This window comes from Pistacia vera, unplaced genomic scaffold (assembly GCF_008641045.1).
Source record: "Pistacia vera cultivar Batoury unplaced genomic scaffold, PisVer_v2 Contig347, whole genome shotgun sequence".
Taxonomy (NCBI): domain Eukaryota; kingdom Viridiplantae; phylum Streptophyta; class Magnoliopsida; order Sapindales; family Anacardiaceae; genus Pistacia; species Pistacia vera.
The window spans coordinates 2,667,921-2,681,429 of record NW_022196165.1 but is presented as its reverse complement, the minus strand read 5'-3'; positions in this window follow the sequence as shown (position 1 = coordinate 2,681,429).

Sequence of the window (13,509 nt, the reverse complement as noted above, 5' to 3'; positions counted from 1 at the left end):
CTTTGTATATATGTCAAGATAAATACAATGGGTAGTAGAAAGATAAAAAGAAAAAGAAGAGTCAAAAGGAAAGTTATGCCAAAACAGAAGAGGCGATCACTGGTCCCCGCCTCCAGGCTCTGCGAGCGTGACCTCCATATCCGTCGGTTGGTCACTGACCATCCAATCAGCTACTGGTCCTCTGGGACGTATGCCTCCAGCTAGTCATCCTCCAGAGAAGGCTCTTGTCCCACTTCCTCCTCGACATCATCAGTTTGGGCCATGGAAGCAAGGATGTCTTGATATTCATTCAGGAGGTCAGAGAGGTCCATCTCCGAATTCCTTGGTCACAAGTTGTAGATGGCCTGTATTGCCCAGTCAGCGGCTTTCCTCTCAAATTCAAGATTTTGTTTCTTTATCTGCTCAGTTAATGAAGTGACTCACCCTTGGAACAACTTGAGATCCACCTCTACAGCCCTCTTCTACTTCTCAGAGTTTTCCCACAATCGAGCTCTATCTTCCTCCGCCTTTATGGCATGCTCAGAGTTCACCTTCAGCTTCTTCTCTTTCTCACCACACTCTTTGGTAAGTTTGGCCACTGTCCTTTGGAGCTCCTTGTTCACTCGCCTCTCTTCTCGAGCTCGGCCTTTTGGAAGTCCACAGTGCGAAGGGCAGAATTTCTATCTACCAAGTATTGATTCGCTTAAATGTGGACCGCTTTCGCCTTTGCGTCTAGAGCCGTGAAGTCTTGTTTTAGCTTGGTATTCTCTTCCCTCAGCTTGTGGAACCCTCCAACAGAGTCCATATCGATCTTCTGTTAGGCCATATGCAAGGTGAGTAGGTACGATATGAGAAAAGAAATAAGAGTTAGCCACCATTTTCCTGAATATCATAAAAGTTAGAAAATCAACTGATATTAGAAAGTCCTCAACAAGGACGAGTTGTTTTACCTGCCTTTGCAATTGAAGCGCAGTAGCCACCAGGTCCGTAGGTCGGGAAGCCACGAACTCCTCGAAGGCCATAACCAGTTGGCATTCAAGCAAGGTATACACCACCAGCTGCAAGTGCTCTGGGAGTTGCCCTATAGAATCCAGCACAGGTGTTTCTAACCCCGGAGGAACTGGCACCTCGTCGACCCATTGTTTGCCCGCTCTCCTTTAGGCAACCGCAACCTTTCCGTCTCCTCTACACGAGCTCTCGGGGACCATCAAAGCCCCCGAGTGAAAAGCTTGGTAAGGCTACGATCCCCCTGGCGGCATCCCAAAGCCCTTTGGCTTGGACTTCGATTCCTTCTCGGCAAACAGTTGCTTCCTCTTCTTGGTTTTCTGGCCTATAGTTTTCTGCGCGCGAGTAGCCTTGGGTTGAGAAGCTTCTCTACATCGCTCCATAGGTGTTAGCCTTTCGACACCAATCTGTATCCTTCCTATGGGGATATCGTCGGCAATCACCTTGGCTAGCTTGGTAGGGTCTAGGGATGTATATGAGTCGAGCCGAGCCGAGTATCTCAGTACTCGAGCTCGGCTCGTGATGAACAGTACCAAGCTCGAGCTCGAGCTCAATTGAGCTTCAGCACTGGAGCTCGAGCTCGAGCTCGTGAGTGTGTAAAGGTACTCAAGCTCGAGCTCGCTTCAATCGAGCTCGAGCCTTATCGAGCCCGTTCTAATCAATTAGTTAAAATTAAGACTTTCAAGAGGAATATATAGATATATTGAATTGCCTCACATCTGACCTTTTAAAATTACATTTGAACCCCATATGTGTCAGAATTATACATTTATATTCCTTGTTGTTAGAGTTAATTTAAGAATTATACATAAAAAATATTTTAATTTTCTAGATTCATTTTGTGAAAAACGAATACAAGGAATGATATGGAAAAAGCACCTACAAAAACCATAGTAAGTCCAGGAATTATTTGTTCATGAGATTTAAGCACTCAAACGGTATCACTTCAATCTTTTTCGATACGGCTGCTGATCAGGGAGGTAGTAATCACAACTTGGCTTGATGACAGTACTTGTTACTGTTAATCTATCAGGATCCAAAACCTCAGAACTAGTGCAACTACTAAGATTATTCGATGCTCTAATGAATTCTTCAATATCAGAATCTGTTGGCTGATTTGTTCAGCTCAACCATAAACACAAACAAAACAACAAAATCCAAGAGAATCAGTTGGCTGATTTGTTCAGCAAATTTCTTACCTGAAGGCTGGATTGCTGGAACGAAGTCACTGGTCTGCACTTTGCAGAGAACAGAGATGACGCTGACTCGGTGATAGCGAATGACACCGGCGAAGTTGTCCACAATGGTGGCATGACTCATGAGTCGTGAGTGACTGATTTATGACGAATGGCAGTGGAGAGTTAGGACTTAGGGTTAACGAAAAATCGCAAATGGGTTTTAAGAGTTTTTGTTTCAGTTTGAAAAATTGAAATGGGTTCTGCAATCTGCATTTCTGCTTCTGCGTTTTTGTCTATATGGATATGGGTGCTATTTGCAATTTTAACAACTTAAAAATAAAAAAACTTTTAAAATCTTACAAATAGCCCCCTAAGCTCGTTTAAGCTCGCGAGCCTAACGAGCCGAGCTCGGCCCGGATCTAACTCAGCTCGTCATTGTTCACGAGCTGCTCGAGCTCGAGCTCGACTCGCCTGATTTTGAATCGAGCTCGAGCTTGGCGAGCCGAGCCCGAGTAGCTCGCGAGCTACTCGGCTCGTGGCTCATCCCTAGTCGGGTCGACCCGGGGAAAAATGAACCCCTAAGCCCTCGTTGACAGCCTTGGAACCCTAAGTGGCATGGTTGCTACACGCCATGAAAGTATGTTAGTGAAAAGATCACCTCAAGCAAAAGAAAAAGGTTCCAAGTGTGAAGATACTTACGGGCTAAGGGTTCCAAAGAGGCTTTCGGATTGAAAAAACCGTACTTTCTTGAGTTGGCAGTAGTCACGAGCAGTCTTGCATTGTGACTTTGCTCGAGTTAATGACCAAATGTCACAATTCAGTTAAAGTCTGTCAGAGCCGTCAATCTGGTCATCTTATTATCTGCAAAAAGACAAAAAATCGTTAAATATAAGAGCTGAAGAAAAAAGGGACAGTTCGTAAATCGAAGGAAAGGAAAACCTACTCGACTCCCTAAATTGGCAAACACCATCATATTCAAAAAAGAAAAATTTGGTCTCATAAGCCCCAACGTTACTGAGGTAACCAAATATTCCTCCCTCGATTGTGGATTGCTTCGAGAGGTAAAAAGAGTCTTTATCTTTACTCTTCTTCAGATAGTAAGCACATGCGAGCTCCAGTGCTATCTGCTCGCCAAGACCATTTTCGCCACATATGATATACATAGCAATCGCTATCATATACGCATTAGGCGTTAATTGTAATGGCGTGACCTCAAAGTGGTCGAGGATCGATCAAATGAAGGGGTGAAAAGGTATCAATGCCTTACACTTAAAGATCGCCTTAGAGATTGTGGTCATTCTCTCTAGGGGATTCTGAGTTGTGTACGTCCTATGCTTGTAGACATCCACGCTAAGCGCGAACGGGTCCACGAATTTTTGTATCTCCTCCCAGGTGGCCACTGATAATGTCTCTTGCACGAGACCTGCTAAGGCGTCTGACACCTGTGAGCTCATCCCCTCGGCTGCTCTGGTCGCTGAAGTATCCATTGCTTCTAAAGTCTAAAAAATGGGCGACATGCAAAGATAACTCAATCTCCATACAGTGTTCTGTACGATGACGTGGAAGAGCAAATGAAACCCTAATTTACCTTCCTTAACCCCTAGAAAAACCCTAAAAACCCTTGGGAATGAATTCCTAAGAATCTGTGCCCTAAGTTCTCACTTTTTACAAAGAAAAAAGTTCTCTTCTTACCACTGTCCAGAAATATGCACCATATAAGTTTACCAGGCAGTTCACACCCACCATTACCGAAAAGTCAAGCTATTAACAAAAATAATAGAAGAAAACAAAGGAGAAGTTCTCCTTACCTCTTAACTGCTGGGAACGAATTTCTTGTTGTAATGAAAAGTGCGCATCAATTGGAAGAAGAATGGACTGATTTGGCGAGTGTAAGAGTTTTGTTTTTCTCTCTGAAAATGTGAGTTATGTGATAAAACTTGAGGCGAACCTGGGGTTTTCTAGGGGGAAAGACGACGATTGGTTTCCTTAAGCAAGCGACGCTTGGGTGGGATACGTTTCTCGCCATTGATTACGACCACGTGTCGTTAATCCACGAGAAGAGTAAACGCTTCATGGATGCCAATCGACGTTTCCCTCCATTGGAGCAACCAAGGGTCGGCGCCGTTACCTCTTCCATATGAAATGTGCCCTCATCCACATTTAATGCTCTGAAAGGGAATGTCGTTTCAACATGACTAACGTTTAATGCGCATGGCTAGCACTTATTAAGCAATAGACACGTCTGTCAGAATAAAGATTATTTTATTGACCAGACTAGCTGTCAAGCACAACAGATAACATCTGAAAAGGTCGTTCGAGTAAAACACTCTTCGTCGTGTATCAATTTCAAGACGATGTGATTCCTTGCTTTCGGTAAAAATGTGCCAAGTATTTTCAGGTCACGAGTGATAGATGAAATTCAAAGCATGTTGGTATAGCACTGAGTAGGGTCTGACCCAAGTCTCTGAACCTGTGGGAGAAGGCAGCCTCAGGTCGCTTGTGCTATTCTTAGAGACCTATGCTGCGACCTCCTTACAGCTCGATCAGGTGTCACTCGGGATAAGTCAAGCCACAAGATAATCATGAAGTTCTCAAGGTTCAATCCTTAAACCTTAAAAACTGGGGGGCTTCTGTTATACCTAAAAAATCAGGGTTGACGTAAACTCACGCCAACAAGGGCCAGTTAGAGTTCAGGAAGGCTTTGTGCCGTCTAGATGCGGCCATGTTGCACAAGGACGGAAGAGGTAAGGCTATCGTCAGTATGGCAGGTGAAGGCCAAGCTTGTGAGTGGCTAGGAATTGTCCACCTGCCCAAGCTCTACGCGATTTAAGGATGTCTCCCTTATAGATAACCAATGGGAAGCGGGTTAGGAATTGTGTCACACCTGCCCGACTGCAGAATCATGATTACCACCTTGAATCCCCTAACTATAAATAGAGGGCTCCTCTCTCATTTATGCGATTGGCTCATCTTTAGTCTTCAAAAACACACACACACACACACACACACACACACACTATCTCTCTCTGTATACATTTCAATTCTCTCGAGATTGTAATTCAGCTCGCTGTACACAACCTGCCTATAACCATCTATTAATACAACTATAGTAGACGTAGGATTTGCTTTTGAGCATCCAAACCACTTTAAAAACCGCTTCTCATTTATTCTCTCATTGCATATTTCCATATCACGTGTAATTTCTAAGTCCGCTTAACACTTAGCACGTGCGAGTCGTTGGTGTCAAAATCAAGTATCAACAATAACAATGAATTTAATTGGTTTATTTATCGTCTCAACTAGATTATATACAGTAAAATCTCTCTATAGTCATAATGGTAAGATTAATTAATTTTATTACTATAAGGAGGTTATAACTTAATAGAGGTGTGATAACAAAAATTTCTTTATAATTCATATTTTAGTAATACAGTATTAGGATTTCAATTGATGTTTTAATACTATTAAGATTTCAATTCAGCGTTTTAATTGTCTACTTTTGAAACTGATAGAAGATCGTGTTTTGAAACCAACAAAGATAAGTGTCCTTGATGAAATTGTAAATGCAATTGATGGTCAAATTGATATGAAGCCACAAACTATTGCCAATTGTTTTAATCATTACAAAATTATGCTACAGATTGATGTGAAGCCACATCCTATTGCCAATTGTTTTAATCATTACCAAATTAGGATCCCCGATGTCAATGAATTGCAAGTTACAAATGAAGTGGATAAGGAGAATCAAGGAGTCATTGTAGAATTTAATGATCAGATTCGTCAACTTCATTACACTAATCAAATGGATATTAATGTCTTTCTCAATCATGCAAATGAGCAATACGTCATGTATGTTTTAACTAAAGAATAAATCATTACTACAATTAGACAAGAAGATAAAGGAAATAATTATGAGGATGATAGTACGGAAATACAAAAAGTTTGTGCCAAGAAGCTCTAAAGATACTTGAGAAACTAAAAATATATGGCTTCAACAAGAAGATGTTCATGCTAGCGAGTAATCTATCCACAAGTTAAAAGATGTAGTAATAACTCTAAAGCATAAATCATTGTCTCAAACAACTTTAGATAAATATTTTATTTCATCTTAAACTTTAATGTAACATAATATATATTTTTTTGCAATATACAAATACTTATTATTATGTAGAGGCAACTTTTCTTAAGACGGGAATTAGAAAAATTATAACTTATTACAATGTAGATTTTATTCTTATTTATAACTATCCCAAATTGGGAATTTAATTTTTTATGATTATGTAGAGTTTATTCTTATATAGAGTATCACTATAGAGAGGTTTTACTGTACCGAAGAACTGGGTGACCCAACCATTTCAAATGCTTGCTACAGTATATCTTTAATTACAAGAGTAAATGACTTTTTTCCACCCAAATAATGGTCTAATGACATTTTTCCATACAAAAAGTTCAAAATACAATTTTATTATCGAAAGCACAATTCTGTTAGTAAATTTCATTGTAAAGAAGGGTAGGAAGGTCAAAAGTCTATTATAAGTAAGGGAAGATAATACTCTTGCATTGCCAAACCAATCGTTTTTGGTCAGTTTTTCACAGCTCCAACAACCATTCACGTGACTGTGTCAATTCACGCTCACTAGCCGATTCTGGTATTGTTGCAATGTCACACCACTATCACTTTCTTCCCCGATCATCATTCACCAAAACCCATCAAACCTTGCTCCCCCCAACCTTGCCAATTGTCGGCAATTGAGCGATTTGTGGAATGTGCATCTGCCCCTCCCAAGTCAGATTACGACTAATCTCAACCACCAAAATTCAACATGCCACCACCAAAAGACTCACTGGCCTCCCTTCTTCAAAAGTCTTGATAGTCGAGATTGAGTTTGCTCCTTGTTTGCCATCAACAACCTCTACAAAATCCCCATTGCCACCCAATCTAGGGACAATCTCCAATGTTGGAATCAAACCAAGAACCCAAAAAAAAAAACATCAACACAAACACTTAAAAAAACAATCAGAATTCATCTCCATCGACAATCTCCTTTCAAAACAATACCAAACAAACTCTGATTTCGCCAAAAAATCACAAACCCTAAGGGAAGGACCATTGGCAAATGGTGGGCAACCGGGATCGGGGATGATGGGAGTTTTGAAGGGGGGATGTCGGCGAAGCAAACAGTGGTTTCAGTGGTGATTTCTGGTGCTTAGATCAACTGGAATTTGGTTGGAAATGCTCGACGATCGCACGAAAACCCTAAAGTGGCGTCAACGATTGAGGAGTGATTGTGGGTGGGGGGATGCCGATGAGTTGAATGGTGGTGACAAGGTCTATTTTTGGTGCCGAAATCAGTCGAAATTTGGGCTGAAGCGTGTGAAACTTTGATTTGCGGTGTCTGGAAATTGGGGGTTGATCTTTGGTGAGGGTATTTTCGTCTTCACAATGAATATTACTGTATCTAACGAAAATTATTAACAGAAGATAATGTTTGAATAGTAAAGTTGTATTTTGAAACTTTTTGGATGAGAAAGTGCCATTAGGCTATCAGTTGGGTGGGAAAAAGTCGTTTACTCTTAATTACAAATATTGCCTGCCTGTATCTCACTTGTTTGACCACGAAATATTAATCCAGGGTGGTTCTGTGTTTAAAGGAAACAAGAAGTAAAAACAGAGGTAACGAATTAACTATGGTTACGGTTTATGAACCTTGGTCGCCGCCGCAGGAGACCTAGAATCTTCAAGCACTGGAATTAATAGCATGTTGCGCTACTTACAGTTAAATTGTTTCGGGTGCAAGAACAACGAAATAAAATGATGATGTGGATGATCTGGTGGATATGGAGATGGCGGCAGCTGCAAAAGTCAGCTCCATGGAAAGAAAGCCCCCGCCACAAAAAACTCTTTAATTTCCAAATGCACTTTAATCCCATCACCATTTTGTTCCATTTCTCCAATGAACTGATCTAGACAATTGAGATGATATGGGACCCTCAGCTTTCAAGTTGCTTAATTGGTTGGTCTAGTCCTGTTGTTCTTCAAATTCATTCCACGACTGAATCTTTCTCATGAGAACGCTAAACGGGGCTGCCCCACCATAATGCAACTTACTAGTCAGATTCCAGATTGTACTACTGCCCCTGAATATACAAATAAAATACCAGCTGGAGGCCTAGTCACTCTATTTTAGGCATGAATTATAGATCCAGTACTAATTGAGACGAGATTTCAAATGGATTCATTAAGTGCATGTGTAGGCATTTTATATACAAGGGGTGTAGCACTAGCATTAGCATATAAAAAAAGTTAGTAAGGGTTTTCGATGAGTCGGCGGACACGCAAGAATCCCTTATGTTTAGATGTCGACGAAAGCAACTACACACCCAACACTTTTGATTCTTTATCACAATTTTGGCTTCGCTTTCTGTAATTCTTCATACTTTTAATTACATAAGTATCTCCCCATAAACCTTTTTCTTACTTTCACACTCATCACTTTCATCTATTCTAAACTTCAACAAACACCCGGAAACTTTTAACACAGTAAATGAATGATAGTTATTGACAGTCTGCTCACCACGATCACAAAGGATTCTATTGAGAAATTTGGTGTCAATTTCAAAGATCACACGGGGCAATCTTCTCGTTCTATCATCAGTTTGTAACCATGCATTTTGTAGGATACAACTTTTTTCTCTTTTTAAAGCTGAAAATTAAAGAAAACAAAACAGAATTAATTGAAGCTTATATAAGAGTATACCGTATGGCGGAAACAAATTTTGGTAAGGAACACAAGTCAAAAAAGGAAGGGTGGTTGGATTCTTTTGTCCTAATTAATGTAACCAATAAGCTGTCAGAACATTACTTTGTTGAAGAGATCTTTTAGCTAGGATTTTTACAAATGCTCAATGGACATACACGACATTAAGAAATCGCCGACAGACTGAAAACAAGAAGTCAACTGTTAACGGCGAAAAAGATCAGATGGATGAAGCATTTTCATAATCATTAAGGTAAATCAATGAAGGACAAAGACAAAGTTGTTGGTGAATTATGATGATCTATCATAAAGTTAATACACTGCGTTTGAAACAAATGGTCAAGAAAAGGGGCGCCATGTTTTTGAAGAATAATATAAATGTGCACGATGCAATGGCTGAAAATTTCCATGCCTGCAGCTTGACAATGATCTCCATTTAATCCAAATGTTAATTGTACCTAACGGAGGGTGAAAAAGGAAGACAAAGCTCACAAGAAGAGTCGTATTGAAGACTTGAAGTGCATAATTACCGTCATCAATGAACGGTGGCAAGAAGCAATATGAGAAATGTAGCCACCAACCAAATTTGACTTGAGAAATTGCACTGCTAACCACTCTGTGAAAAATGACTTCCATGCATGTGATTGTGCTTAAGCATTCTCAGTTCACGCTTCCGTTTTTGAATCATGATTAAATATGTGTCATTTGATCTTATACAGCACTTAAAAGAAAATTTCGAATCAATAACTGAAAAAATTATTCTCACTTAATAATGTCTAATTAAAACTAAAAAATATGAACCGGTTTTTGTTCATATTTGATCCCTTCTTTAGGTTTGGAATTCAGATTCGCACTTGAAACTAATATTTTCTGTAGTTTTTTGTTTGTGTTTTTTAATCGATAGAAAATAAATAAATAAATCCATCTGCAATCACTTCTCTCAAATGCTTGATAATGGTGTGGATTATATTAGTTTGAAGTAAAATTGATAAATAGTGGAGATCAAAAGGAGATAGAATATGGTTCTAGTTTCTATATATGTATGAGGGTTTCCAAGTGATTTCTTAAACGTGGGATAAGAATCAAGGATTAGATCCATATATAATAGATCATGCTTCCAAATTTACAAAGGATTTGATCATGTTCACTTACATATATTTCTCAAACCATTGAAATTATTATCAAAATCACCACACGAATGGATATGGAACACCGAACACCCCTAATACTTCACCTTAAGATTTTTGCTCTTCTTACAAAATATANTAACGCCAAATAAGGGCTCATTGCGTTCCTTACAATCAAGGTTCAATGGCGTGAATCCACAATGGCCCCACCTCTGATGTTCCCTTTTTTTTTTTTTTTTGTTCGATGTTTTAGAATAACGCCAAATAAGTTGCACTGCGTTCCCATCGGTGCTTTTCCACTGTAACTTGACTTTCAAAACCAAACCACGTGATTGTAATAACATTCTACCAATTTAATTATAAAGGAGGCAGCTTACGTGGTACCTGATTTTATTTTATAAGCTTGGGGGCCTTGGGTTTTGTAGCAATTGATTTGTAATTATAATATTTCCCAAATTATTTAAGTTAATTTATTATATCTCTATCTAATCCATTGACAACACTAAAAGAATAATAAAAGGTCCTATTTTATTTTTAATTTCCTAGCTGGATGATGAAGACTTCATACATGAATGAAAATTAAAATAGTAATATTTGTTATTTATGTTTTTCCTTTTTCTCAAAAAATTCCTTTTAATGAAAGAATAATCAACTTGAAATCAAAATTACTTATATTAGAAAAAAAAAAAATGATAAAAATATACATAACTAATAATTTAAGAAATATTTCTCAAATTTGACATTAACTAAACTGAGAGTAAACACATAATAACATATGCACACCTCATTTAGGCTCTATAAGTTTTATTAAAAATATAAAATAACATAATAACAAGTCTTATATAAGAAGGAAACCTTGTGTTAGTAGTGTTTTGGATAAAGATAAAATAAAATAAAATAAAGCAAATAATATAAATTACAAATAACTTGTATCTAAATAAAAATTTTGTCTTTTTGTCAAGGAGTGACAGGTTATTTGATGTCTCCTCTATTGAATTCCTCACCATCCATTCTAATTAGTCCCGAGAGTCAACAAGTGATCTTCCTCCAAGGGTTGGCTCAAAGAAGGGTTGGCCCAACTCTGGTTGACTCCTATTCTAGCCCATCCCTTAGAGAGTCCACTCTACGATCTGGGCTGCCCTGCGAATTGAGCCCATCTATGAGTTGGGCTACTCAATGGATCAAGACAGTCCACACTGTGGCCTATCAACAGAATCAGCATCCACTCTTCAAGACTCCAAGTCTCATGTGGATTCTAATGTCTCAAGGACTCCAAGTCCCATGCAAATCCTAATTCTTCGCAGACTCCTAGTCTTATATGAACTAATACTCCTACTTTTACATGGACTAGTACTACGAGTTTCATGCCTACTATACTTCGACTACCATAAGAACTCCAAGTTTCATAATGACTCAAGCCACCTTGGCTCACTATATAAATAGAGGTATGCCCTTTCAGAATTCATTCAATGACAATCCCTCTTGCTTTCTAGTTCTTGCTCTCTCAAAAACAGTCATTCTAGACCGTAGAGCTGTGTTCTGATCACTCTATGTCAGTAGTCGTGCATTAGCTCCACGATCACGGCAAACCTTTTCCTACTAGATGTGACTACATGAAGCTGGGGACCGAACTGATTGTCTGTCGAGTGGGCATCTGCTGTCTCGGGTTGGTCCTCGTCTTAAAGAGTGGGATATGGCTCGACAGGTTGAGTGTCATTGCGTCAGTCAGGTCGTTTGGAGTGTCGGTCATCGTACAAGGTATATCTGGATCGGTGGACTTCATCCTCTTCCCATCTGATTTTGACCCATGCTCGAGTAAGGACGTCTGCCATGGCGGTGCAATTAAACCTGGTAAATTCTTTGTAAAGCTCACCATCGGGGAGGAGGCCTTTTCTAAAGGTATCAACTACTGCTTCTTTGTTGTAGTATGAGATGTATACCTTCTCTCGATTAAAGCGCCTGACATAGTTTAAGAGTGGCTTCCCTCGGTTCTAGTGGATTCCATAGAGGTCACCCGAGAGCTTCTCTAACTTCTTAGTTCTAGCGAACTGCTCAACGAAGGTGTCCGTGAGCTAGGCGAAGGATGCAATGGAGTTGTTTGGGAGCTTAGTGTACTATTGGAGAGTTGGTCCTATCAAGTTGGACTCGAAGTTCTTACACATGCAAGCTTCGCGGAGTTCCCGAGGTATGGCAGTAGCGAACATCCTCTGCTTATAAGAGGCGATGTGGTCATCTGGGCCTATCGTGCCATCGTAGAGCTTCATGTTGGGGAACGAGAACTTCTTTGGCATCTCGATGAGGGCAATTGAGTTGACAAACAGTGAGTTGGTGTAGCTTTGAGGCAAACTCTTTTTAATCAAGGTTGGTACTCTAGGAATACATTGGATCATCGCTTCCATCTTTGCTAAAAATATATTTTTAGCAAATGCTTGCTTTAAAAGAGTCCTTATGGATGAGAATAGGCCAGCGTTGGTAGTCGCTTGTATCATTGGACCTCTACGATGGCATGACAGACCTAAACGACCACATCACCTCTTACAAGCAAAGAATGTTCGCTACTATCATACCTTAACTCTGTGAAGCTTGCACAACTTGATGGGACCAGTTCTCCAATAGTACACCAAGCTCTCAAACAACTCCATTGCATCATTTAGCCAGCTCACGAATACCTTCGTCGAGCAGTTAGCTAGCAGCAAGAAGTTAGAATAGCTCTCAGTGCGTCTATGGAATCCATTGCTGTGGTTCATGCATTTCGAACATGAAAATAGTGTGAAAATGATAATTGAAATGATGGATGCAAGGTAGAACACAAACAATTAAAACATTAACATGTTAATGTAAGAAAATGATAGAAAATTAGCAACTCCTTTACTATTAAATACTTGGATGTTGATTCTTGGAGTCTAGATTCTTCAAAAGAGAATGAAGAAACTCAAAATGACTCCACCCAAGCCAAAGATGAGAGAGCCGAGAGAGTGAGAAAGAAAGTGAGAGAGTGATTTTGTTTTCAATTGAATGAAAATAGTATAACACTTGGTTTATATACGATGGGCACAAAGTGCAATTTTAAATTGTCTTGGGAAGTCCTCAAGTAATTTAAAATTAATCTCGAAAAAAAGCATTTTGTCAAGTCCTTGGTTTTATGGTTAATTCGTAATTAGCCCAAACATTAAATATTCTAACTCTTTAGAATATAAAACCGATGCACTTTTATCCTTATTAGTGAATCTGATTCAATAATAATATTTAATAAATCCTTATTACCCTTGGTTTATTAATTATTATTATTGAATCAGATTCAATAACGGGGACAAAAGTGCATTGGTTTTTCTAAAGAGTTAGAATATTTAATGTTTGGGCTAATTATGAATCATAAAACCAAGGACTTGACATAAATGCTCTTTTCTAATATTAATTTTGAATTATTTGAGGACTTCCCAAGACAATTTAAAATTGCACTTT